The sequence below is a fragment of the Neoarius graeffei genome, chromosome 13, assembly GCF_027579695.1.
Source record: "Neoarius graeffei isolate fNeoGra1 chromosome 13, fNeoGra1.pri, whole genome shotgun sequence".
Classification (NCBI taxonomy): domain Eukaryota; kingdom Metazoa; phylum Chordata; class Actinopteri; order Siluriformes; family Ariidae; genus Neoarius; species Neoarius graeffei.
Genome location: NC_083581.1, coordinates 77,494,630 through 77,522,407, shown reverse-complemented (window position 1 = coordinate 77,522,407; position 27,778 = coordinate 77,494,630). Strand labels below are relative to the sequence as shown.

Genomic DNA, 27,778 nt, shown 5'->3' with positions numbered 1-27,778 from the left:
TTTAATTAATTATTAGCCATCAGTATGAGTAGAGTTTACTGTCCCTTTGGGCTAATGAGTTAATGATGCAGGCTGTAGTGTGATGCTTCATTTGCTGTGACATCTCACAGCGCTACTGCACTTCCTTCCACTGCTCTCACGGTCCTCGATGGCTCAATCCCAAATCGCCTCTTACTCCCTTATGTATATGGCTATTAAACACTACAGTGGATATTAAACCACGGCCTCTCCGCATGACGGAGTGCCCGACTGTAGCCAATAGGACGCGGTTTGGGACGGAGCCTGGAGGAAGGGCTTATAAGTGACCCACGCATCGCTTTTTGCTAAGGAAGAGGAAGGTGGTGTTTCACAGACGTTATAGAAATTTTGGGGACCTCGCAGTAATCGAGGAAAGACACGGGTACTGGACCTGGTTCTGAAAGGTACTGGTAATTTGTTTTTCCTGTGAAATATTCGTGTTTTATTTATTAAAACAGCTAGCGCGCGAGCGGGTCAGCTGAGCTGAGAGGGAAGATGTCTGCCCCCCCAATGATGGGACGCGTTAGCTCCCTAGCTAACATTTTTACCCGTTTTGTTTCTATTGATGACTGAAAACAAGTTGATTTATTAAATCCAAACTGGTCATTTGTTTTGTTTTATTTCAACGTAACCAAGCAACAATTTATATCAGCTTCTTATCTTAGCCATTCTAACATGATAGCCTGACGCGCAATGACTGCTCGACAAACCGCGTTTCCTGTAATTTGATTGGCTGTTTAGTGAGTCACGCTCCGCCGGCATCCAATCGGTTGCGTGTGACTTGAAAATCTCGCCAATCATTGCTCAGGAGGCGGGATTTGTAGGAAGGAAACACAAAATCGGATGGCATCTGCTGACGCAAAATGTACAAAACGAGCTAATGCTAGCTCAACTCTACAGGTTAGAACATGATTTATTCTACTCCAGGCTATAGATAATACTGTAATATACTTCAGAAAAATAGTCAAACTTGACACAAGTATCACCTTCCACAAAAACATGTACATGTTTGTATTATTTAGTCGCCCAAGCAAGCTAACTAGCATGATTAGGTCACGTGACTAGCTAACCTGGTAGCAGCAGTGAAGAGAATTAAACAGAATTCTGCTGCTTATCAGATTTTTAACTCGGAACACACTTATGTATAGTATGTTTACATGCTCGCCTCTTAAAAAAACAATTAAAATGTTTTTCTCAGGAGTCAGAGTTTAAATAACCGGGTTAAACGCTACTGAGTGTCATTTCTGTGCTTTTACTGCTTTAAAGGTGCAATATGCAATTTCCCCCCCATTTCACACTAGTACAAGTAACGTGCAAGATTATCTAGCAGTGATGACAAATAATAGTTTAAACCAGAACAAGTGTATAGCTTGGCTGAAAAAAGGGGAATAAGTGCACACCCCTCAGTTGGAAACCTGACTTCCGCTCCAGTGTGTTTGTATTTCGGTTAGCCTCTTGACATGCCCCCCAATTCACCTTCACATCCTCTTGGGTCATTGAGAGAAGTCTGCACGTTTCTCAAGTTATACTCGAATGTCCAGGTGTTCATGGAAGTCGGGTCATGACCATCCTTGCAAACATTAACTCAAGATGAACCGCTGTAAGGTTTGGGGGCAGAGCTTTTTATATATGGGTGGAAATATGGGCGGGCTCAGTGAGTTTAATCAAAACAAAACCCAGCACCAAACATTCAAATCTTATTCAGCTCCCCCAACTGAACAGTTATCGACTTATTTTCACAAGTTTTACCTGATGCACCTTTAACACACCTGAATCAGGTTAAAGGTAATACTGTATGTAATATTTCCCAGATTAAATTGAGTCAGGGCGGCACGGTGGTGTAGTGGTTAGCGCTGTCTCCTCACAGCAAGAAGGTCCTGGGTTCGAGCCCCGTGGCCGGCAAGGGCCTTTCTGTGTGGAGTTTGCATGTTCTCCCCGTGTCCGCGTGGGTTTCCTCCGGGTGCTCCGGTTTCCCCCACAGTCCAAAGACATGCAGGTTAGGTTAACTGGTGACTCTAAATTGAGCGTAGGTGTGAATGTGAGTGTGAATGGTTGTCTGTGTCTATGTGTCAGCCCTGTGATGACCTGGCGACTTGTCCAGGGTGTACCCCGCCTCTCGCCCGTAGTCAGCTGGGATAGGCTCCAGCTCGCCTGCGACCCTGTAGAACAGGATAAAGCAGCTAGAGATAATGAGATGAGATGAAATTGAGTCAGTTGTGGTCAAAGTCCTTCCCATGTTACAAGGCACATCAGGCAGCACCGATCTGTTTCTATAGCCCTCGGCTTCTCATTTATTACATAGCTAGGGTTATGGTGGGGGGTGGGTCCTCTGATAACCACAAGAGTTTGTCTCTGTACTCGTGTCTGTATTGTGGCGTGCCTCGCCAGGTAGCAGTAGGTACCAGGGTTTTTTCTAGAAAAATTTAGTATGAGGGCGCTCACCATGGTGAGGGAGCGAAGCGACCCGGGGGGGGATGGTGCCGGTTGTCCGTCCCCCCCCCCTCCGCCGAGCGAAGCCTTTGATAAATTGAGGCTACAATGGGACATTCTGAGGCTATCTGAGAGGGAAATTGTAACAAATTGTCTGTCAACATTGAAAAAGAAAGAAGTAATCTTCTGCCCCGGACAGTCTTTGGCTTTCTTCCACTTCGTGCCGCGGGATGACATCTTTAAATGCCCAAGTGTCAACAAAAACAACTCGCAAACTACTTCTGACAAAAGCTCCCGTGCCAGTGGGTGAAAGGTCATTCAGTCTCGAGAAATCCCTCTCTACAAGTCAGCTAACCTTGTATGTAACCCATGTCAAATCTCACGAGTGCAGCCACGACAAGTAAACAACTAAACAACATGGCGCCTCAGACTGGAAAACGCCAATTCGGATTGTTTTTGCACCGTCTGGCGGTGTATCTACTATCATTGGAATGTTTCTGGAGTAATTATAACGTATTTGATGATCAGACACATTGTCACGCGGTGTTGCTGGGGTGTTTTCACGGAGAAAAACATCGTTTTGAGAAATATTGCATGTTGTGCAGTAGCATATGTGACTTGGGGTTCAATCGGCATTTCGGTAAGGGGGCGCAGCACCCCTGTTCCCCGGTTTAGATGAAAGCCTGGGTACCATTTTTATGATTGTCTGTCTTTTGATAGAACTCGTGATCTCCCAGTTGAAAAGTGGACACTCTAACCACTAGGCCAACTCGCACTAGTCAGTTGTGTTCGAGGAGAGAGGGAAAAAAAATGCACTACAGGAAGTGCAGGACTGCAAGTACGAGGAAACACCAGGACATTAATGAGCTCACACAGCTAAAAAGGATCTTAAGAGAAGATATCTTTTTAATATGGGTGAATTTATCTAATATTTCTTATTAGAAGATTCTTAGGACTCAAATATAAGATTATTTAGCTTACTTTTAAATGCTTTTATCAGGCTTGTAGTACTTGAGTCTGACTCGTGCCCTAATTTTAAGGACTCTTGACTTGGACTTAGGGCGGCACGGTGGTGTAGTGGTTAGCGCTGTCGCCTCACAGCAAGAAGGTCCGGGTCCGAGCCCCGTGGCCGGCGAGGGCCTTTCTGTGCGGAGTTTGCATGTTCTCCCCGTGTCCGTGTGGGTTTCCTCCGGGTGCTCCGGTTTCCCCCACAGTCCAAAGACATGCAGGTTAGGTTAACTGGTGACTCTAAATTGACTGTAGGTGTGAGTGTGAATGGTTGTCTGTGTCAGCCCTGTGATGACCTGGCGACTTGTCCAGGGTGTACCCCGCCTTTCGCCCGTAGTCAGCTGGGATAGGCTCCAGCTTGCCTGCGACCCTGTAGAACAGGATAAAGCGGCTACAGGTAATGAGATGAGATGAGACTTGGACTTGAGCACTGATGACTCGGACATTAACTGCATTCTGACTCGTAAATTGGAGACGAGGGCTGATTTTATTTATTTTTCTTTATTTTTTGTAACATGCCATAATCTGGCTTAAGATATTTATATCTACATAAATTTTTGTACTAATTCCGTGTAAGAGCGTCACACCTGCGGACAGCGCTCGCGCCAGGCGGACTCTCACTCGCGCCGTAAACAACTCGCACCTGCACAGGATTAAGGCGCAACCTGTATAAAAACTGTGAAAACACTGCGAAGTATTGAGTTGTGTTGCTGACACATAACCGAGCCTTATTCCCTTGTCTGGTTTCCTGATTTCCTGTTTCTCGTCTTTGATTCTGCTGAGCCTATGATGGGTTGAGTGAGGCACAAACAAGCTATCACCGGTTTCACCGTTTTTTTCCTGCTGTTCTGGATTGTTTACCGTCTTCACTTGTGTTAATAAACACACCTTCTGTGCTTGCATCCGTCTCCCAACTGTCTGACAGAATACTTCAGTCCCTGATAAAGAGAAGCACATTCACCTGTTCAGACGCCATGTTCAGGAACAAACTAAGTTTAGTGGGACTAAAACAGACCCCCGTCAAATGGTGCGGTTGGAGTCTTGTTCTCGGACTTGACTCAGTTTTCTTTAATGACTTGGACTTCACTCGGACTTGAACACTGGGGACTCAAGACTGGACTTGGACTTGAGGTTTAGTGACTCGACTACAACACTGACTTTTACTCATTTCAAGCTTTTAAATTTTTTTTTTATCCTGTTGCCAGATAATTTTAATTTTAAACCTAGGTCACTTCAGATTTCCCGGTTAATGAATTTATTAAACCTAAGGTTCCAGTTCATACTACTCATAACGGCTCTGCCTTAGACTTGCTAATTCTTCCATGCCATACTAAACTTTTTTTCAGACTAGCCGTTTTGATCGATTGCCTAAGCTCCGGAATCATCTTCCTGTTCCTTTACGCTCTTGTAGCTCTGTAAAGCAGTTTAAATCTCTGCTAACTGCTCATTATACTAATGCGCTTAATAATGTCTTTGATATTAATACTTCTAACACTTGGAAATCCATTTGCCTGAAGTGCTGTACATCTTGTAATATTTTAATGACTAATCAAATCAAGTTTATTTGTACAGCGCTTTTAACAATAAACATTGTCGCAAAGCAGCTTTACAGAATTTGAACGACTTAAAACATGAGCTAATTTTATTCCTAATCTATCCCCAATGAGCAAGCCTGTGGCGACGGTGGCAAGGAAAAACTCCCTCAGATGACATGAGGAAGAAACCTCGAGAGGAACCAGACTCAAAAGGGAACCCATCCTCATTTGGGCAACAACAGACAGCCTGACTATAATATTAACAGTTTTAACAGGTATAACCCTCAACTGTCCTCATGGGGCCGTCCTTCACAGGAGCGGTGCGATAAAACTCCGACCAGACACAGGGCACCAGGATGGATCAAGCAGGTCCGAGGGGCAGAAGAGGCCAGCATCTCAATCCCAGGATCAACATGTAACTCAGAGGGACAGATGGGGGGGGGGGGGGGAAGAGAGGGAGAGAAAGAAAACACGTTGTTAGGTATGCCCTAAAAATGACAAGTATTAAATCTGTGTGGTAGGCTCGCAGAGACGAGAGTCTTTACATCAGGCATAACAAACAATGGCATGTTAATATGGTAAAAAATATATCATGACCTGCTCTGGCTGGATGCTTGATTGGGTGATGGGAGCACACTCCTCAGCAATGATGAGATGCAGATGGGACCCTTAGGGCTGGCCAAGACAATTCAGTTACATTTCACCGGGTCTGGGACATGCAACAGAATGTCTGACGGCCGATTCCCTGCTGGCTACGATAGCCAGTCGAGGTCCCCACCGTCTCCACCAAAAGATTTCCTGTTGACTCCATGTAACTCAGAGGGACAGATTTGGGGTGGGGGGGAGAGAAAGAAAACACAGGTGGTTCGGTATGCCCAATGTCACCTGAATAAGTAGGAACAGTATACATATTGCACCGAGTACAAGCAGGGACTCGGCAACTAACTATGACAGCATAACTAAAAGGAGAGAGCCAGAAGGTAACACAGGCATGAGGGAGCCCCGGGACATAAAGCAGCCAGCCACTGCACCGTCAACAAACTCAAGTGAGCAAGCGAGTGGGGACTGACAGCATCCATACATCCCAGTTTACCAAAACACTCTATGTCTGAGGACCCTCCAGATCTACTCCTTTACCTCATAAACACCATTAACACAAGGCTTGACTAAACAGATATGTTTTCAGCCGAGACTTAAATGCTGAGACTGTGTCTGATTCCCGAACACTACTTGGAAGGCTGTTCCATAACTGTGAGGGCTTTGTAAGAAAAGGGCTCCGCCCCCCTGATGTAGCCTTCACTATACGAAGGTACCAGCAGATAGCCTGCACCTTTTGATCTAAGTAGGCGTGGCGGGTCATAAAGGAGCAGAAGTTCGCTCAGGTTACTGTGGTGCGAGACCATTTAGTGCTTTTAAAGGGTCAATAGTAGTATTTTATAATCAATACGAAATGTGTATTGGGAGCCAATGCAGTGTGGATAAGACAGGGGTGATGTGGTCATATTTTCTAGTTCTAGTAAGGACTCTTGCTGCTGCATTTTGAACTAACTGGAGCTTGTTTATGCACTTATTGGAACATCCCAGACAGTAAGGCATTACAATAATCCAACCTGGAGGTAACGAAAGCATGGACTAGTTTTTTTCATGGACTAATGCTTGCTGTTATTGACTACATGCACGCGTGCACATTTTTTAGGGTGTATGTATATATTGTATTAATTTAGTTATTTTATATTGGGTTGTGTTTCTATCTAGCGTACACTTTAATTGGGGCCCAGCTCTGTTGTGACCCCATCATAATTTTTTCTTATTTTATTTGGTGGAAGTTTTTAATAAAACAAGCATTTAATTGTAGAAAGAAGTGAAAGTATCTGACAACAGAATAAAAAAATTAAAGCTTGAAATGAGTAAAATTCAGTGTTCTAGTTGAGTCACTAAACCCCCGAGTCCAGTCTTGAGCAGGAGAGGTATTGCACAATGTCCAGTATTGCTTATTGTCAGGCTAGGCTACTGCTCCTTCCCGTCCTCTGTCCTCCTGTTACCCCTCCTCCCCCCCAGAGAGGAGCTGTACAGTCTGATGGCGTGAGGGACAAAGGAGTTTTTGATCAGACTGAATGTGATTGGGTACGTGTTGGATATGGATACCTCAGTACCTGCAGACATTACAGTAGTTGCACATTTGAGAGTCTCCAGTGCCGGCGCCATGTCTTCCGTCAGCTGCCAGAAGTCGTCTCTCAACTCCAGCGTCCTCGCTTCTGTAAGCTTGGTCACCGAGCGGTCTGATAGTACAGCACACACGGCCCATCGCTGTTCTACGAGTCTGCCAAACATTTGACATACAGAGTTCCACCTGGTTTTGCAGGACTGAATGAGCCGATGAGCTGGTAGCTGCATTTGTTTTTGTTTTGCTTCTAGCGCTTTCGTTGCTGGAGTGCTGTGGTGGAAGTGTTTCACCAACCTGCCAGCAGCTGCAATTACTCGGTTGACACCAGCAGCAGCGAATCCGTCATTGACGGCCAGATTTAAAGTATGTGCAAAGCACGAAACTGATTTCCAACTGACGTGTGTGGGGTTGTTTGCCGAGACAATGTTCCAAGCGTTGTCGTGAACACAGACTATTACACGCCCGCTGAGTCCCCATGACTCCACAGCCTGGTTCAGTTTGTCAGCTAAATTATCAGCTGTATGTCTCTCGGAGAAGCTCTCGGTGAGAAGGAATGCTGACTTCACCTGCCAGTCGTTTTCAATGTAGTGGCAAGTCACTGTAATGTAGCTTTCCGTAGTCAGTGCCGTCCAAAAATCCGTCGTCAAAGCCACATCAGCCGCGGCTAGCTGTGTTTTTAGCTCAGCCTTCTTGTTTTTGTAGCGTGCTTCCAGGCGGGTAGTTGTAGTCGCTCGAGAAGGGGTATTATAACCTGGCTCCATGAAGTGCATTAACTCCGAAATCCCTCGCCGTCAGTGGTGCTATTTGGCATCATATCTTTTTCGGTCATGCCGCAAATCCTCTGAGTAATGCCCTCAGCTTTCCTGTCGTCGCATACTCGCCTTCCCATCACCGCGGTGATAGTCGGTTGCAGGGGTGATAGTGTTCCGGCGCCGCGCCGGATTTCCGGCGTACTGTGGCTGGGGGAAAAAAAAAAAATCTAGTTCGCCCATTGATTCCCTTTACTGTCTATCTGCGCATCTCAGAATGACACAGGACAATGGGCGAACTAGATTTTTTTATTTTTTTTTTTCCCCAGCCACGGTACGCCGGAAATCCGGCGCGGCGCCGGAACGCTATCACCCCTGCGGTTGTGAAGGCGGTATCTTGGCGAACTCGTAGAGCTGCTGAACTTAAACGTAGTACCGCAGAGTTTACATTGAGCGTCTTTGTCATCATTAATTAGTTTGAAATGCTCCCATACTCCACTCCGTTTTTGACCGCCTCATGTTTGTGTGCCGGGTCTCTCACCGCCCGCGAGAATCCCGCGTAACGTTCAAGTACGTTCGGTGTGGCCTAGATTAAGCAATGACACCCTCAACTGGCGACACTATGACATTTCACTGAAAAAAAAAACTCCTGTGGAAAATGGCCCTAGATTCAGTTAACCTACAATTAATTTAATCGATTAAATTAAATTATTTTCGACAATTAACCGATAGTCGATTAACTGTTTACATCCCTAGTCAACAGCTCGGTAGCTCATAGTAATTACTTGTAACTTTCTGACAAGTAATCTACTCACTCTCAAGGTAACCTAATCAATTTCTTTCTAAGGTAATGTTGGAACAATTGAAAAACATTCCTTGCATGTATGAGACGGGCAAAGGGCGCTGTGCTGAGCTGTGAAATGTCTGACACAAGCACAACTCACAGTTCCCACCGAACGCTGGAGTAAATGCATGCGGGTCGGTTCTGACCCATGTGTGTAAACTTGATGTAGAATTACAAAAGCTGTGCTTGTTCATAACTTAAGAAAGGAAAAATAAAAATGATTTGTGCTAAACAAAAACAAGATGTTTACTGCGTATTTGGAAAAGTAAATGACAAAATGAATTTATTTCAAAAGTATATCATAGAAACACTCAGCCATACATGAAATAACCTGGAAAATGAATGCAGGCCGTTTTTGACCCATGTTGTGCATTAGAAGGGTAGTGATGCAAAAAGGGTTTTTATTCAAAAAGTAAGAAAGGAAAAAATAAAATAAGGATATATGATGATCAAAAACAAGTTAATTGAGGAACACCTTGAATACTGAATGATGGAATTAATTTATTGCAAAGATATAGAAGATAAAAACCCAGCCGGGTCACTTTTGACCCATGTTTTGCATCAAAGGGTTGAAGTGGCCAACAATTCTTCTGCCTCTAGCCACTACGTCTCTTACGCTGCGCTGAGACAAAACTCCCTCGTTCACAACCAGATGTAGTGTGTGGGCCATGCGCCGTATTCCTTTCAGCTGGCTTTCTTCGATCGCTTTTGCCATATTTCTTGCATGGTCACTGCATGCACTTTAGATCGTTCGATATGCCGGGTGTCGAACATATTGGCGAATGCGTCAGAAATGGCTGCTGCTGTATGTGACCCTCGAAACTCTTGTGAATGGAGCAGAATCTTTTGCAGCTTGAAATCTGTGTCGATCCACTGTGCGGTCAGACTGAGCATACTGGTGAGGCTGACGTCTGAGCTCCGTATGTCTGTCGTGAAACTGATTGCTGAAATATCTGCAGCTATAAGCTCATGGACATGAGTTGCAACAACATTAAACAGCTCAGGTAAACGCGTCTGAGAAATGTCTGCTCGGCATGGCGTAACAGGGCTCAATCAGCCTACGGAATCCCACATCCTCTACGACAGAGAACGGCTGATCGTCTAAGGCAATGAATTCCATAATTTTTTGTGTAATGCCCTTTGCCTTGGCACCATCACTGGAAAACTTTCTTACCTTTTCAAATGCGTCCGCCACAGACGGAGTGGGCGTGCTCGGAGGGATTTTCCTTTTCTGTGCCGCCTTCTCGTATTCAGAATGGCGATCGGGATGTTTGGATTTCAGGTGATAAATCAAACCCGACGTGGAGAAACTCTTTGCAGATTCACCCCCTCTTGAAATTTCAACGTTACATGTTTTGCAAATCGCTATCTGTGGGTCTTTCTCAGATGTATTGAAATACATCCACACCGCAGACATGTTGGCTTCTATCCAGACAAGCGCGTGCTGGCTGTGGTTTTTGTTTGTCACAACATCCTGTTTCCAGGGGTTTTTCTAGAAAAATTTAGTATGAGGGCGCTCCCCATGGCGAGGGAGCGAAGCGCGGGGGGGGGGGGGGTGCCGGTTGTCCGTCCACCCGCTGTGCGAAGCCTTTGAAAAATTGAGGCTCCAATGGGACATTCTGAGGCTATCTGAGAGGGAAATTGTAACAAATTGTCTGTCAACACTGAAAAAGAAGTAATCTTCTGCCCCGGACAGTCTTTGGCTTTCTTCCGTTTCATGCCGCGGGATGACATCTTTAAATGCCCAAGTACAAAAACAACTCGCCAACTACTTCTGTCAAAAGCTCCTGTGCCAGTGGGTTTCTCGAGAAGTCTCGCTCTACAAGTCAGCTGACCTTGTATGTAACCCATGTCAAATCTCGCGAGAGCAGCCGTGACAAGTAAACAACTAAACATGGCGTGTCAGTCTGGAAAACGCCAATTTGGTTTGTTTTTGCACCGTCTGTCGGTGTATCTACTATGATTGGAATATTTCTGGAGTAATTATAACGTATTTGATGATCAGACACATTGTCACGTGGTGTTGCTGGGGTGTTTTCACAGAGAAAAGATCGTTTTGAGAAAGATTGCATGTTGTGCAGTAGCATACAAGTGCATGGCCTAAGTGTGACTTGGGGTTCAGTCGGCATTTCGGTAAGGGGGCGCACGCTGAGAGTAAGAGGGCGCAGCGCCCCTGTTCCCCGGTTTAGACGAAAGCCTGCTGTTTCGGTGATGATAGTCTTTCAGGCGAAAACCGAAAATGCACTTTTTACTCAAAGGCCTGGAGTAATGCTCAGATATTGGTGTTAAACCAGGGTTTCTGGTTGGGGAATATTTTCACCCATTTCCTTGTTACATTGTCCATGCAGAAACTGATGTATGACAGTACAGAGGAGGTGTGGAGCTCAATGTCTGGTTCCTCAAAGAACTCTCCCTGAAGTAAGCTGGGATAGGCTCTAATCCCTCCAGTGACCCTGGCAGATAAACACAACAGATGGTGCACATTTTTAAACTTATTTTGATGCATTCTGAAATTAACACTGGGGCAAAATTATGCATACAGAGTCAAAACTTTACATACCCCCACTTGTATTATTAATTCGATCATGAAAGTTTCAAAATGCCTTTTAACTTGTCAAGGTTTCTTAAGTTCCTGTTGGTATCATGGTCGACTACAGCTGGTACCTTCTCTGTGCCAAAGTAAAAAGGGTTTGTTTGCCGCACCCGCTGGATTGACCAACACAGTACAGTGGGCAGGAAAAGGTTTTAGACTGGCCTTCCTAAAGTCCTGACCTCAAAAATATGTGGACTGTGCTTCAACGCCAGATCCATACCGACCTACAAATGTAATTAAACTCTGGAATGAAGGTTTGGCGATCTTAACGTCAGCAGCCATGTTGTCTTCCAGTGCTCTCCACAATTATTGGCACCCCTTGTAAAGATTAGTTAAAAGGTTTAGGGAAAAAAAAATCCACCTTTTTGTTGAAGTTGCTTCATCTCACACTGGAAAAATCCAAACTTTAATTGAAAAATTTATTCAAAGAAACAAGTCCAAGAAATTTTCAAAAAAAAAAAAAAAAACACACATGCCACTATTATTGGCACCCCTGCATTTAATACTTTTGTACAGCCTCCTTTTGTCAGTAAAGCAGCACTGAGTCTCTCTGAGAGCATTTTATAAGGTTGGAGGGCATTGTGAGCCCATTCCTCTTTACACAATCTCTCCAGATCATCCAGGGTCCTCGACCCTCTCTTGTGCTCTCTCCTCTTTGGCTCAGCCCACAGGTTTTCACTGGGGTTCAGCTCAGGGGACTGATGTTCAGGGCAGAAGCTTGATTCTGTGCTCTGTGAACGGTTTGTGTTGATTTGGACATCGGATCATTGTCCTGCTGGATGATCCAATGATGACCCAGTTTTAGTTTCCTGGCAGAGGAGCCAGATTCTGACCTTAAAACATCCTGGTGTTTTCATGGATTCCATGATTCCATGGACCCAAACAAGGTTTCTGGGGTCTTTGGAGGAAAAACGGCCTCAAAACATCACAGAACCTTCACCATATTTTACAGTTGGGATCGGGTTCTTTTCATTACAGCCATCCTTCTTTTACTCCAAACCCACTGCGAGTGTTTATCGCCAAAAACATACATGAAAATCCCTCACCTTTCGGCGAAATTCGCCGGTTTGAAACCAAAATGGGTGACCTACGTGAATCGTGTAGATCCGATGAGGAGAAAATTGGGGGGGGTTTGATATTGACCCAAAGGGCAAGGAGATCGCTTCACACCCATAGACAGTTCGTGCCGGTTTGCGCCTCCTCCTCCTGCTTTGATATTGACGCCATAGCGACGAGTACATCTCGCTGCGAAGGGCAAGCAGCATCATTTCGCGCCTCTTCTCCTGCTGGCCAGAGCGTGCACACATCAGTCAGGGTGCAGACCAGACCACCAGAAGCTGAAAGCTGGATGGAGTCATCGGACTGAATTTCCTACTTTTTTCAAACTTTCCTGATCGCTATCAAAACAAACACAACTTCCGGCTTGATTACATCAGCATTCGAAAGAGGGCGCGCGTGTCTTTTGACAATCCCTGTGTCCGAAATTGCTCGCTACTCACTATATAGGGCACTGTATAGTGGAGACGCCATTTTGTAGTGCTGTCCGTGCTGAAAGAAATCAAATTAAAGTCTCAAATTTGATTTAATAAAAGACAGCAGCAAAGAAGAAAGTATTCAGCCTTGATTTAAAAAGAACTGAAAGTTGCAGGTACGTCCATATCTCGGCAGGATGAGTGGTATGCTGGGGCACCTCTTGCCAGCAGACCAGGATATCCAGAGGGAACTTGTGCAGTTCAGTGTTGACCTGACCATCCCCAGCTTCAAGGTGGGAGAGAGCATCATGGAGTGGTGGGGTCATGTCTTTGACAAACCAGACAAGTACCCCTCCCTGGGTGCACTGGTTAAGTGTTGCCTCTCCATCTTTCATGGACCTAGAGTCGAGTCCTCATTTAGTCTGATGAATGATGTAATTGATCAAAGGAGTGGCAACATGAATGTGGAAACCTTTAATGCAATACAGACGGTCAAGTACACGCCACTGGCGGCTCGTTAATGGGGGCGATTTGGGCAACCCACTCCCAAACAGGGAGGGAGATTTTTATTTTATTTATTTTATTTTTTTATCTACTCCTACTACCAACAGTAATCTCATTGTCCAATCAGGCTAAGGTTGCGCCTGGTGTAGCCACGCCCTTTTGGGGCGATTTCTGTCAGGTTCAGATTTGCCCCAAAATCTCCCATTGACACTAATGGTACGTATGTTTTTTTCGAAAATCCTGCTCCCGATGCATTTTCTATAAGGTTTTATGTGCTCGCACAAGCAGCGTGCTTACGTCATACGCCTGTTGCGCTGCGCAAGTGTTGCCAGATTGGTTTTAAGTGCATTTTGGCGGGTTTTGAACATAATTTTGGGCTGGAAAACGCAACTTGCGCGGGAAAAGTGTGAACATTCTATGAAGAAGATGGCGAGTGTTGAGTGCAACAATACGATAGCGTCTCTGAAAGAAGTTCCCTTTAGTCGTCGTACCAATGAGGAGAAAAGGGCAATCAAACAGCTCGGACCTCCTAGACCGAATTTAAACATCAAGCAAGTGTCTACGAAGGGGGAGAAGACCTACTCAAGAGGTTTTAACAAGGACTGGTACCACTGGAAAACTTGGCTAGCTGGCTGTGATGTAGTCAATGCTCTTTTTTGCTACCCTTGTGTTCTCTTCCACCCTGGAAGTAGCACAGCAGACGGTACAGTGATATCTGATATTTGAATTTACTAGGCAAAAGTTGTGTGCGCGTTTTTTACCAATGGCAGTTTTTTTTACCAATGGCAGTTTAACATTGCCATGCTTGGAATATTTCAGTAGCCTCAAGTTCTCTCTGACTTGGTGTAAATTAAGCATATTTTCAGTTTTTATATATTGTACAGTATGTGTTCATTGGAGCCAGCAGCACCTTACCTTTTTTCCAACTTGTTAAGCCAAGTTGCACTGACTACGTAACCTTGTGTGTGTATAGCTAAATAACTAAAGCCTTTTGTGTTCATTGACAACTTGTAATACTTTAAATTTCCTTTTAAGGCATGGCTTTCTGGAGGAATTCTTGGGGGAAAAAAACTGCAGAATTTATTTAGAATTATTTGTTGTTAAAATGGTGCAATTCCATATTTAAAAAACCCCCACATAATTAAGCTGCACATGTTTGTTTGATGGTTATGCTTTTCTTCATCTTTTTCAAAACTTAAACACTTGTTTTGGATTTATATCCTGCCACTTTAATTGCATTCTTTAGAATTGAAGAAATTAGAGTGTTTATAATTAAGAATTTGTCTACTTATTATAGAATACTGGAATAATATGAAAATAAATGAGTAATGTAATATTAATTGATTGTGATGCCAAATGGTTTGCTTTGAAAGCCTCACAATGAATCTTCCTTAGTTTTAGCCTGGCAGGCCAGACTAAATGTGAATATTTGCTACTCGTAGGCAAAAATATTTTTGGCTGCTAGGCGGGTGGGTCTAGTTTACTAGGCTACCTTAGTTTGCCACCTTTAACTTGTTTAGTGTTGCCACCTAGTGGAGAGAAGAGATATTGTCTGTATTGATATCTGAATTTAGCAGGCAAAAACAAGTTCGGCCAATTGACTTGCTACCTAGGTCAATTTACTTCAGTCCTGTGGACATTTACGGTCCGTGTAGACATAACAGGGGAAAATTGCCCCCCCCCCCGAAAAAAAAATTCAGGAGCTGCCACTGGTACAGGCTGATGTCCAGGGGGAAGACAGCTATGCAGCTCTTTAGAAGGGAGGACGTGAAGTTTGGGGAAGTGGACAGAACATTGTGCAAGAACATTAACTCTGCAGCAGCCACATACAAACACCAGCAGAGGGTGAACAAGGAGGAAAAGCAGCAGCAGCAGAGCAAGTATGACTCTCAAGCAACTTGCAGTGCTCAGCAGGCCAAGAAACCGACTGCTGAAGGAGAGAAGCGGGCAAGGCTGAAACATGTGGCAACTCGGCGAAAGCGGAAGGTGGTCCAGGCAAATAAAAGGAAAAAAAGATCACTATTCCTTGTGTGTTCTCCACTTTCTTCGTTCTCATCTCATCTCATTATCTCTAGCCGCTTTATCCTTCTACAGGGTCGCAGGCAAGCTGGAGCCTATCCCAGCTGACTACGGGCGAAAGGTGGGGTACACCCTGGACAAGTCCCCAGGTCATCACAGGGCTGACACATAGACACAGACAACCATTCACACTCACATTCACACCTACGCTCAATTTAGAGTCACCAGTTAACCTAACCTGCATGTCTTTGGACTGTGGGGGAAACCGGAGCACCCGGAGGAAACCCACGCGGACACGGGGAGAACATGCAAACTCCACACAGAAAGGCCCTCGCCGGCCCCGGGGCTCGAACCCAGGACCTTCTTGCTGTGAGGCGACAGCGCTAACCACTACACCACCGTGCCGCCCACTTTCTTCGTTCTATTATTCGCATTTTTTTCCAGAGCATAATTTCACTATAACTACATGTATTTGAATTTGTATTTGTACGGTATGTCCTTGTGCAAATGTCAATACAGTATACTTAGTAAGGAGGCTATAATATTTATTCTGGGGTAGGACCGCCCAAACAAAATAAAACAACACCAGAGGCCACGTCACCACTCGCGCACCCTTCTCACCTTTTTCACCCCGACCCGTTTTCATGCCTGCAAAAAGCTGTTTTTTTGAGAACACGGTTCCAGTCAAAGTTGTCGTGTTTTGCAAACTTCAGGCGCTTCGGTTTGTGGTTAACTGACACGACTTTTTTTTTGGGGGGGGGGCTTCTCTTACCCTCCTCCTCACTGTACGTGGGGCAAAATAAACTTGGCTCCTCCTCCTGGAGAGTCTGTAACCGTTCCAGTTGGTGTCCACTTTTATTATTATTCCTCTAACAGTACATAGGAAATAGACCTCTTCAGACGAGGAGCTATTTTTTTATAACTATTCCTTGACTGATGGTTAAGACGCTTCTCCGTCATTGGGTTTGTGTGTCTCTTATCTTCCCCATGTTGATGGATTACTAACGCTGTGTCCAAAATCACTCACGATACAGTGGACTCTATAGTGAGTTTGGCATTTTGTAACGCTGTCCGAATGTATAGGGAGTTATTCCGCCCTATATAGTGGACTTGTAGTATCCCACAATGCACCGTGAAAAGTAGTGAACCTTTAGATGGTCACTAACCAAGCAATATATCCCATCATGCATTGCGGTCACGCTGAAAGAAAAGCTGTTTCATAAGGAGCGTGAAGTACTTTAGATGGAGTACAGCAGTAGTTTTTTTTTCCTTCTGACGGCGGGCATGAGACAAATTTATAAGTTGTGGCATGAAAATGGCAATAATACTGTAGTGTGTTGGTGGACGGACGGATGGATGGAGGAAGAAACGCATGATAAACGGACATTCAAGTACAACTAAAAATAGTAAGAGAATAGAAAATGAGCTAAAACAGAATGAGATAAAATGCAAGAATAAAAGTTAGAGTGCAGAGCGAGGAATTAATCAAAAGCCTCAAATTTGATTTAATAAAAGGCAGCGGCAAAGAAGAGAGAAATTTCAGCCTTGATTTAAAGGAATACTCTGGAGTGAAATGCTTTCTAGGTCTAGTTTTGCATTATTGGGAGTGCATATGTGGAGTTGCTACCACAATCACGTCAATTGGATGTGTTTTGAGAATTATTTTTTTGCAATTCCAACCAGAAAGCGCTAACACGGCAGTGCGCGGGGCGTGTCTTTTTGCCGATACAAAACGCTAGTTTTAAAACCATTGCAAAGCTCAAAACATGACTGTTCCGTGGAAGTGAGTAGAGGGTTCCTACAAACAAAACGAAGTGTCGCTGGCTCTGCAAGTGCACGGATAGAGCGTAAGAAGAGTAAATACACAGCCAGTGACCTTACCTGAATTTGGTCTTCTCCAGACGCCATCTTCATGGGACGGTCCGTAAAAGTCGAGTGCCGAGCCCATCCCGCTGGAAATGCACAATTGTGGTATTCTGTTTTCTGTTGCATGCTGAGATGCTTTTCTGCTCACCATGCTTGTAAAGAGTAATTGAGTTACTATATCCTTCCTGGCAAAAAAAAAAAGCTCAAACCATTCTGTCCATGTTCCTCTGAGCCTCTCTGATCAACAAGGTGTTTGTTTACTTTCCACCCTCAGAACTGTCGCTCACTCACTCAATGGTGGTTTTTTGTTTTCTGCACCATTCTGTGTAAACTCTAGAGACTGTTGTGTGTGAAAACCCCAGGAGATCAGCAGCTTCTGAAATACTCAAACCAGTCCATCTGGATCAAACCAACACCCATACCACAGTGAGAAAGTCACACTGTGAGATCAGTGTTTCCTGTTCTGATGTTGGAATATTGTGAACATTAACTGAAGCTCTTGATTTGTATCAGTGGGATTTGATGCATCGAGGGATCGGCTGATTTACAGAACTGCGGGTGGCTGGGTGGGTGTATTAGTTTCAATTTAAAAAAAAATTGACATTAGACTTGTTTTTTGTCCGCGAGGAATCCGGATCCTCATTGGAATGCTGGCACTGAACGAAATGGAGATCATGTTGAAAACCGACACTTTTGTGATGCCCGTTTTGCAGCAAACAATGCAAAATATAATTAAAAAGAAATTAGAAGTGCACTCTGAGTGCAAACTTCCATCAAGGCTGAACGTGATATCTTACAACGCTAGCGAAGGTGATATGAAATGCTTGGATCCTCCCCGTGACTCGGATCGGCTCCAAAAATTTAACGGTTTCTACAACGTTCTACCAAGTTTCATGGAAATCGTCTGCTGTACTTTTATATTGTGCTGCATTATTTAGCATAGGGTAAAGCTGTAAACATGCATCTATTTATAGATCCTGAATTTATCCATCCTAAATATCAGTGTTTATCATCACAAACAGCTTGCTCTCGGTGTGCTGATGGTCTGGAAGAGAGAAGATAATTGCTTCACTGCTCCATCTTTCCAAAAGGCTGAGGTTGAGCGTTAATAATTTCTCAAAGCAGTAAGGGCGTGTGCTGCTCCGCGTGAGGACGGCTGGGATCAATCATTGTGCAGGTCGTAACGCCATTTCGGTTAGTCTGCGTGTGATGAAAGCCCGGCAGGCTACATCAAGCTTAAAGATGAAATGGCATTTAAAACGTGTTGTGTAGAGAGCGACGCAATCTGAAATCAGGTCAGTGGCCGCCATATGGCACACAGCACGTGCACACACCCCCCCCCCCCAAAATAATCAAACAGCCGGGAGGATCCACAAAAATCCCTCAGATGCTTTAACGGCAGAGGAATCATCACTGAACCGGTTATACAGGAGCTGCTCAGGTTTGGGAGCGAACTCCAGTCAGGCCTCAGGGGTGGGTTTCTCAAAAGCATCATAGCACAAAGATCATCGTTAATTGGTAGAGCGAGCATGACAATGAACACTCACACTCTCTCTCTCTCTTCCCCCGTTAAGATGCTCTTCGCATTTAAGAGGCTCTTGGGAAACCCATCACAGTACTGTTAGTAAGAAGTTCAGACAGAAATGTGAAGTATGGCAAAGAGATGGAGAACTGATGCATTATTAATGAGACTTTATTTTCAGAAGGTTAGAAGAAACCTTTGTCACATGCGCACTTGAAGTACAGTGAAATTCATCCTCTGCATTTAACCCATCTGAAGCAGTGAACACACGCGTGTGCGCGCAGACACTCCGAGCAGTGGGCAGCCACACACAGCGCCCGGGGAGCAGTCAGGGGTTCGGTACCTTGCTTAAGGGCACCCGCAGGAAACCCACGCAGACACGGGGAGAACATGCAAACTCCACACAAAGGCCCTCGCCGGCTGCTGGGTTCGAACCTGGAACCTTCTTGCTGTGAGCCGACAGCACTAACCACTACGCCACCGTGCCGCCCCTTAATAACACACTGATCTCACACTGGGCCTTCAATCTATCCAGGCTTCAAACCAGCACGGAGTAAGCACTGCCTTGTACAACCGGAGTGGCTCAGTGTTTTCCCGAATATGCCGATTTTTAATTTAAAAAAAAATCGGGTAAATCTGTCCAGTGGTTGTTTTTATGGACATTTTTAGGTCTCTGTTTCTCTTTTCAGAGAAATGAGCCTGTCTGAAATCAGCAAGGAACAATAGTGGTGTTTTTTATGGAAAAAAGGCTAATCCTGGGAATAAAACTTTTTTGTTCTTAAATTTGCCAAAATAAGATTTTCTATGCTATGGGGTCCGTCCGCCCGTCCTGGAGGGGTGGGGCTTTTTTTAAATAAACTCAGTTTCTTTTGTAGTTAAATATCTATTTAAAAAAAGTGTAGTGTTTTAAAAATATTAACATAATTACACACACACACACACACACACACAGGTGTCGGGGTTTTGTTCATTTGTGTATGTATTGGTCTGTTTGTCTACCCGTTTCTGTCCCACTGTCTGTCTATATATCTGTCTAGTTGCCTGCCTATCCAGGGCTTGACATTAATGGTAGTCTGACTGTCTGGGACAACCGAATGTTTTTGGTCCAGACAAGTCAAATCTGCATCAGGGCTGTCTGTCTTGGACTGTCCTCTGGACTCCACTGAGGTGGTGGGTGAGAGGGGGATGTTAGCCAAGCTGGCCTCAATCATGGAGAACCCCTCTCACCCCCTACATGAGGCTGTGGGAGCTTTAAGCAGCTCGTTTAGTAGTAGACTGCTACACCCACACTGTAAGGAGATACCGCAGGTCATTCATACCTGCTGCTGTCAGGCTGTATGGACCCTTTTCAGTCACGTGACCTTCGTAAACTCGACCACCATTCTGGACATGTAGCGGACTTCGGCTCAAGTTGGTTTGAATGCGAGGAAGGCGACAAACGGAGAACATACAAGAAAAAGGAGCGAGATGCAGAAAACACCTTCGCTATCCAGCGACGTAGGGCATTTACAGGGCGAGCAGAGGGAGAGGTATTTGCAAAAATTGAGGTTAGCAGGCTTGGAGAGCGACGTTTACCTGCTTCCGCCTGGATTGTTCACTGATGTACGGAAGTACACGAAGCCCTCGTCTTTACCTGACTTCAGCCCACATGATCTTTTTACCTATGTCGTTAAAAACCCATCGCCATACACAGGTATTGATCTGAAAACTCTTGTTTGAACACTTATTTGTAGGCAGTGCTTAATTTGTAAAGTGGGAGGTCCCGGAGTGCAGAGGGTGAGCGGCTCCGGTGTGGGAAAAAAAGAGGGGGGCGCGGCACTGCGCTTCTGGGCATGTTTTGTAATAACACTGCAAATTAAGTTCATCTGCAGATATTTTGTGGATGTCGTTTCATGAGAGAAATCACCAAGACAGATATCAAAATCAGACATTAACACTAAATAAACTTGCATTTTTTTTTTATTTAATTTTTTTTTTTTTTTTGTTACATAGTCAAAAGAGGTGTCGGATCACCGGATCCAGTGTAAATAGCTGCCGGAGCCAACGCCCGAGGTTCCGGAGCGCGCTCCGGCTTGCTCCCCCTCAAATTAAGCGCTGTTTGTAGGACACTGCCTCTGATCTGTCCTACAGTCTACCAACAGCAAAGGAACACAACGCTAGCTAATGTCGTTAGCTAATAGCTACTACAGAAGAACAAAGAGGTTACAATGGGTTATTTTAGCCTATTTGGTTACACACTCACCGCCACAGAATGTTAACAGCAATGTAATGCCTTTTCTGGCTAATTTTATTCGTCTTACCTCCAACAAAGTGGTCACTGCAGAAGCGTTGGTATGCCGAGGGCCGCCAATCTTTCCTGTTTATGGCCGCTATCCATCTACCGGGATCCGATAAAATGATAAACCTTGCCTTGTTTGTTGATGGTTACTACATCCAGGTGCACAACAATATAGTGGCATGATGGAAGTCTTGCTGAAAATAAACACTTTCTTTGCTGCCGTTCCTCAATGCTGGCTGTGGTAAACTACTGGTAGTACATGTCCAAAATGGCGGCCGCATGTGTCGTGACGTCACGTGAAAAGGGTCCATAACACCCACAACTTGTAACGTAGCACCAATAACCTGTTTGTCGTTATATTTGCACTACTTCACCACTACTACCTCTGCCATCTCTCATCGATGCAATAATGTAGGCTCTAAACTATTTTTATGCACACTTATTTATATAATATATAAATATATACACACTATTTTGTGTGTACGTGTGTATAATTGTGTATAAAAATATGAATGAGTCTACCTGTAATGTGCAATTTTTCCGAGCCTCTCAATAAGGCAATATTTCTATACTTTTTCACAGTAGATAATGCAAATAGCCCTCTGTATTTAATCCTTCGTTTGTCTAATTTGTATTTGTTTTATTTATCTGTTTGACATTTTCTTGCTACTGTAACACGTGAATTTCCCCGATGTGTGATGAATAAAGTGAATCTAATCAAATCTAATCTGCTTGTCTCACAGGACGAGTTTAATATTTGTTGAAAAATGCTATTTTTATAGTCATTATTAATGTAACTCTTGAATAAAGTTCCAACAAAACTAGTTCAATCCCGTGTGTGTGTGTGAGAGAGAGAATAACCATGTAGTAATATCTAATTGTAGGTTATTCAACTTTTTTTGAAATTGGAGAAATGGCGATCAAACACCTCAGTAAAATGAATCTCTGTGGTGAATCTTCATTTAATTCGGACTTCTTTTTTTTTTTTTTTCCTTTTCTTTTGGATGGTTCACATTAAGCCTAGGTCACAACCAGACGTACAATTTTTTTTTTTTTTTTTTTTTTTTTGGCCGTGTGATTTTTGGCATTTCCCAAATTGCTGCATTTTTTTTGTTCATGGAGAAAGACGCGCGTTGGCCGTAAGTTTGTCTCGCAACGTGAAAAAACGTAAGCGCCCGTAGAGTTTGTTTGACATGACGAAGAACCTTTGCGGCCGGTCTACGGCTCGAAAATCAGCACGTCACACGCGCGCCCTCCGTGCGTTTCTTGCGTTTTTTGCACATAGACCGGCCGTAGGAGCACAAACGGCCGGTTGTGACCGAGGCTTTAACCATCACAAGTGTGGTAAAATATTTCGGGGGAATTTTAAGACCGTGCTGAACTCCCTCACGGTTTTTCATTCACAGTGTGATTCTGTCCCCCTCATCATGTCCAACTCACTTATTTATTCCCGTTTCATTTCTTTAAATTAATTTATACTTCGTTTTACTGGATTAATCCAGATTTAACTTTATTTCCTCCAAAAGTTTTGAATTTGGGTGAGTCTAACTCTTAACTGTAGATCAGCTAATGGGTTAGAACGCACACCATACTGGGGCTTTGGATAGTCTCTGTTTATTGTTAAAGCTTGAGTTTTATTGAAAAATTCTCATTAAAGCATTTTCATTATAATTGTACCTGCTTTTTGATAAACTTTGTTAATCACTTTCCTTTCATTGAGTTTTTGTAAATGCATTGGAATAATAAAAAGGTTCGGGTCAGGACGAGTGAAAAATCTTGCTGCTTGTCTGACTGGACGAGTGGGTTAGAATTAATGTCCAGCCCTGATATCTTGTGTGTCTCGTATCTAGTTGTGTGTCAGTGACTTCTGATCAGTTTGTATTTTTTATTTTTTTAATTTAAATAAGATACCGGTGTTCAAGATCTCAGAAAATCACATCAACATTTCTGATGTGACTTTGTGCTGGAGCTGTTAGTGCTGAGTAGAACGAAGGGGGGTGTGAGAGGGAGACAGACAGACAGGCTTCAGCAGGATTGTATAGACCTTTTTCCACCCATCTCTGTCAGAAGGCTCCAAACATCCAACTCTTTTTCACATCACAGCCTCGTCTTCCTCAGATCCTGTTTACTCTGCGTCTCCACTGCCGAGAGCCCATTAGGCCAGTTTCTCCTACAAGTGCTCTTTTATTCCATCCGCTATGTGTGAGTGATTTACAGCCTGTATTGCTGTATAAATAACAATAATGGCTGCACGTGAAGGGAAATCATGAAATGGGGAAGTAGGATATTTATCTAACGGGCACTCCCGTTCTTAACGTCTTAATCAGAAGAATTACATTAGTCCTACTGAGTCATGATGATATAAATGGGCTTCTGGTGATGAGATCTGTAAAATGTTTAAACAATTTCACAAGCTTTAGAAAATGTTCACCTCATGGTTTCTGATTGTGAATTATGTTTAAAAAAAAAAAAAAAGGTTTTGGGATCAAAAGATTAATAAATACTACAAATTCAATAATGTTGCATCCAACTCGCCTCGGAAGTGGGAACCAGGAACTTGGAATGAGGTCATCGGACACTTTCAGACCAGTTATAGGGACTTCCTCTTGGGGAGCTCCTCTGGGAGCTACACACCTTCAACCCTACCCTACCCCACCCTATTTGCATTCATATTGGGGCTGTGCGATATGGGGGAAAAAAAGAATATCCCTGTACATTTTCTCCATTTCACGGTATACGAGATATATCTCGATATATTTAAATCTCCTCTAAAGGACCCCATGAAATCTAACTTTTACTCTTTTACTGTTTTCGCTACAATCCCTACAGGTTAAATAACGTTCTTGGTTAACTTTTACAGGTGGTTTTCAACAACACACTTTTTATTCAACAAAGATGCGGCACAAACTGCAAAAACAATCTTGAAAATTGCAACAAAGGGGCAACACAATACAGAGCTGCTCAGAGCTCAAACCAATAAAGTGCAGCTCAACACTGAGAGAGACATTTAGCCTAAATAAGAAAAGTGCTCTTTCATTAAATTATTTTAAAAAATGGATCTCCAAGCTATTAACTTGACCTATTGACAAGGCCCAGAGCAATGCAGCCGGGGGTCTAAGGCGGACCCTGGAAGCTTAAGGGCTTTAGATGCCTGGAGATGGTCTCGGCTAGTTCCAGGCACACGCCTGTGATCTTCAAAGACCAAATTGCACTCGATATTAGTTGATAATTACACTACAAACTTTACAAGAAAATGTCAAGATGCAAGAAAAACCCGCTTAAAGTTCTACCCAAGAAAACAGTAGCACACAGGTCCATTCCATGTCTAGAAAAAAGTCGGGGGTAAGGATGTTCCAGTTGGTAACAACTTGCTGGTATTCCTACAGTATATCAGTACTATAATAACTCATGGAACATTGTCAACAATGACGATTTTTATAGTATGTTTTATAATAAGTCTATAAGAAATTTAACAGTGCAACCGGTTGAGAGTACGTCGTGCACTTTCTGGCTGCCGCTTCTTACCAGAGCTTTTTTAAATTTTATTTTTTCTTTTTCAATTTTCATTTTATTTATTTATTTTTTTGTGTGTTTGTGTAGTTTTTGTTTGAGTGTTTTGTCCGCCAGTTGTGGTGTAGCTCCGGACCCAGTTTTGGGCGTTGGTTCCCTCCAGGCCTTGGTTTGCCGTGGGTGATGCCTGCGCTCCCGGCTGTGGACTGCAGTGAGCTCGCTGCTCATTTTACATCGTGGTTGTCCAGCACTTTAACACTTGGCGTGATGTTCCGAGTGATGTTGCTCGGTGGCGTCGTGGCGGCTGTGCAGGCGGTTTGGGACACACCAGCGCTCTGCGTGGCGGAGCTTCTGTGCTCGCTTTGTGGATCCATGGCGTGGTGTTTGAGCGATGTTGCTGACTGCGTCGCGGCGGCTGTGCTGGAGATGTGGGACTCGTTTTCATGCGCCTTTTGGTGGGACTGTGGCTGCTACACCACTGGAATTACATCTTGACCCCTACTTGGTGGACGACTTACTTTTATTTTTTATTTTTTTATTTTTTTCTTTGTCTATAATTGTAAAGCGTCCTTGAGTTTCTTGAAAGGCGCTATATAAATTTAACTTATTATTATAATAACTCCTCCTTACATGGAGTTAAAATTTTGAGTACAAGATTCCAAGTAACTTTGGAACAAAATGACTTTCTTTTAAAATTATTCAAAACTAGACATGAGCGTATCATTTGGCATTCATACTAAAATCTATTGGACTAGAACTTAGAAAATAGAAGAAAATAAATTCTCTTAAAGAACTGAAGGCAATTTAAAAATTCTCATTTTATTAAATATAGGAATGCACTTTTGATGGCCATTTTGTCACTGCTATAGCAAGTTGAGTGTTTTGAAATGTGTAGTAGATCAGTCCATATGTCAAAGCAATGGCCGTAAACAAGATTCGTTGAGACCTGTGCGAGACATCGTAGGGTGGAACTCGGTGACCAACATCTGCCAACGTTGTCAAAAGACACGTATGCCCTCTTTCGAACGCTGATGTAATCAAGCTGGAAGTTTTGTTTGTTTTGATAGCAATCAGGAAAGTTTGAAAAAAGTAGGCAGTAATTGTCATTTAAACTCCGTTTTTGTGCAATATTTCGTTTGGAAAACAGTTTTCAAAATGGCGGCACTGACACCTGGCTGACACGTCACGTTTCGAAGTCTCGCACAAGTCTCGTGAAGATCGTTTATCCGTGCCATCCTCGCTTGCCGTGGAGCAAACGAACTAAATTCAACGTGGCTAAAAACCGAATAGGCCGATAAGTATAATATTTAATTGCAATTAGTTGCCAATACAAGTCACGATATAAGTATAGGTAATCGTATGGGGCCGAGTAAAATTAAGGATTAATTTCACGAGTCAAATTGATCCTTAATTTTACGAGGAACCATACGATTAGTTGTTTATAATATATAGGGCCAAATTCATACTTCAGAAGCCATTCACGTTTTCTGAACCAGTCAGGGCGCGAGACCATCTTGCATGTTTGAATCGGTTTTCTAAAGCGTCTTTCATCATGACACGAGGACCGCATTTCCACAGAATATCTTTGTTTCGTCAGGCTTTTGGACTTGTTTGGCTTTTTACCCATTCCAACGAACTAGCCAATAGCATTTCGGAAATACGGCCCCGTGTTAAGGAAAAAAGCCCTCCTTGATTGACCAGTCAGAATCGAGTAATTTGGCCCCATGTATTATAAGGTTACTAAAACCGAAAGCATAATTGAATAATACCTTTAATTAAGAAATAAAGCAAGTTTTAAAATGACTTCAGTTCTCCTTTAAAATATAAATCTACATCCTACAAAGCATATGATTGTGACTGTCATTCTTATTATGAATTTAAAAAAAAAAAAACACAACCAGTGATTGGCAGTTTGGCACTTAACCTAATACTGTAGTGCAAAGTTTCAGGTAAACTGAACTCTTAATCAACTGACTGGGATCAGTCCGATACTGTCAACCCTAAAACACTAGTTCGCCTGCATCGAGTGATTAAAAACTGAATGCGGAGTGGATTATTATGGTCTTATTTAGTGTGCCACTCGGAGAGGGAGAGGCCTGTAAATTTTGACAGCGCTCTGACCTTCAGTGGCAGAGTTATGAATTTTTAAATCCCTGCATGCAAGTGGCTGGAGGTGGGGCTCATGCTAAAGCTTTCTACAATCTGCGCTTGCTCCTGGGGTCGGGTCGGGCCGAGCCTGTGCTTGTTCGAAGGGTCTGGGAGGAGAGGAAACTTTTGTCAGGGCTCAGACCATCAGTGGCAGAGTTATGAATTTTTAAAGGCTGGCTCAAGCCAGGGCTCGTATTAAAGATTTTGGCAAGCTGTGCTCATGCGGGGGTTTTGGGAGCAAATAACTGGCCAAGGCAGGGTTGTAGCGGGCTGTGCCTGGGCTGGTTTGAAAGGTCTCGGGGAGAGGGATGTGCCTATAAATTTTGGTGGGGCTAGGACTATCGGTGGCTGAGTTATGAATTTTTAAAGTCATGCCCTCGGAGGCCCTCCATTTCACAGGCCCTGTTACAACATGATGTATTCGCCCAGTGTAACATTCAGAAGAAAATTAGTAGATTAGACCCATATCTTTTTACAATTTTTCATGGGCCATCTGATTTGCTGCTTTTGAAATACAGATGGACAAAATGTGAAAATTACTGGTCGGGGTCCGCTGTTCCGGCCTTATTTCCCACACTGGATGTGTAAATTGGAAGATGACCATAAAGATGCCAAAGCAGTCACATTTACTTCCGTAGATGAGTTTTAAAAATAACACTCTTACAGAATAACGCTTTACTAAACATAATTTGGTGTGTAATGGTGTATTGCATGATGTTGGAAGTAACACAGCTCTAATGCTGCAGCACCACACAAACCAATCTGAAAGAGCTGCTGTTTGTGTACAAACAGATTGAACAAGAAGAAGAAAAAACCTTTATTCGTCACACACACACACACACACACACACACACACACACACACACACACACACACACACACTTCAAGCACAGTGAAATTCATCCTCTGCATTTAACCCAATCAGAGCTCTTCTTTTACTGACTGCTGAAAGATAGAGAAGCAGATGGAGGAAGTACAAATGTTCATAAAGACTTATTAAGAAAAGGCCTATTTGTAATTAACTTTCATTTTTAATAAAAGGAATATTTTGGTTAACAGGCTATTTATAGTTTACTCGGACCTTTACAAATATGGGTAAATTATTGTTGGTTATTAAG

The 27,778-nt window shown here is 43.5% G+C and overlaps 1 protein-coding gene across 2 annotated transcripts in view; it reads left to right on the top strand.

Annotated features, from left to right (window-relative positions):
* Positions 1-216: 216 nt before the first annotated feature.
* The window catches only part of rnf41 (ring finger protein 41), a 76,460-nt gene continuing 48,898 nt past the window's right edge, over positions 217-27,778 (top strand). The window contains exon 1 of one of the 2 annotated variants that reach the window (XM_060938564.1): positions 217-422. The gene's annotated coding sequence lies outside the window, so the exon portion shown is untranslated. Of the gene's footprint in view, positions 423-817; positions 919-27,778 lie in introns of those variants that run through there. The other variant, XM_060938565.1, reaches the window with a different exon arrangement.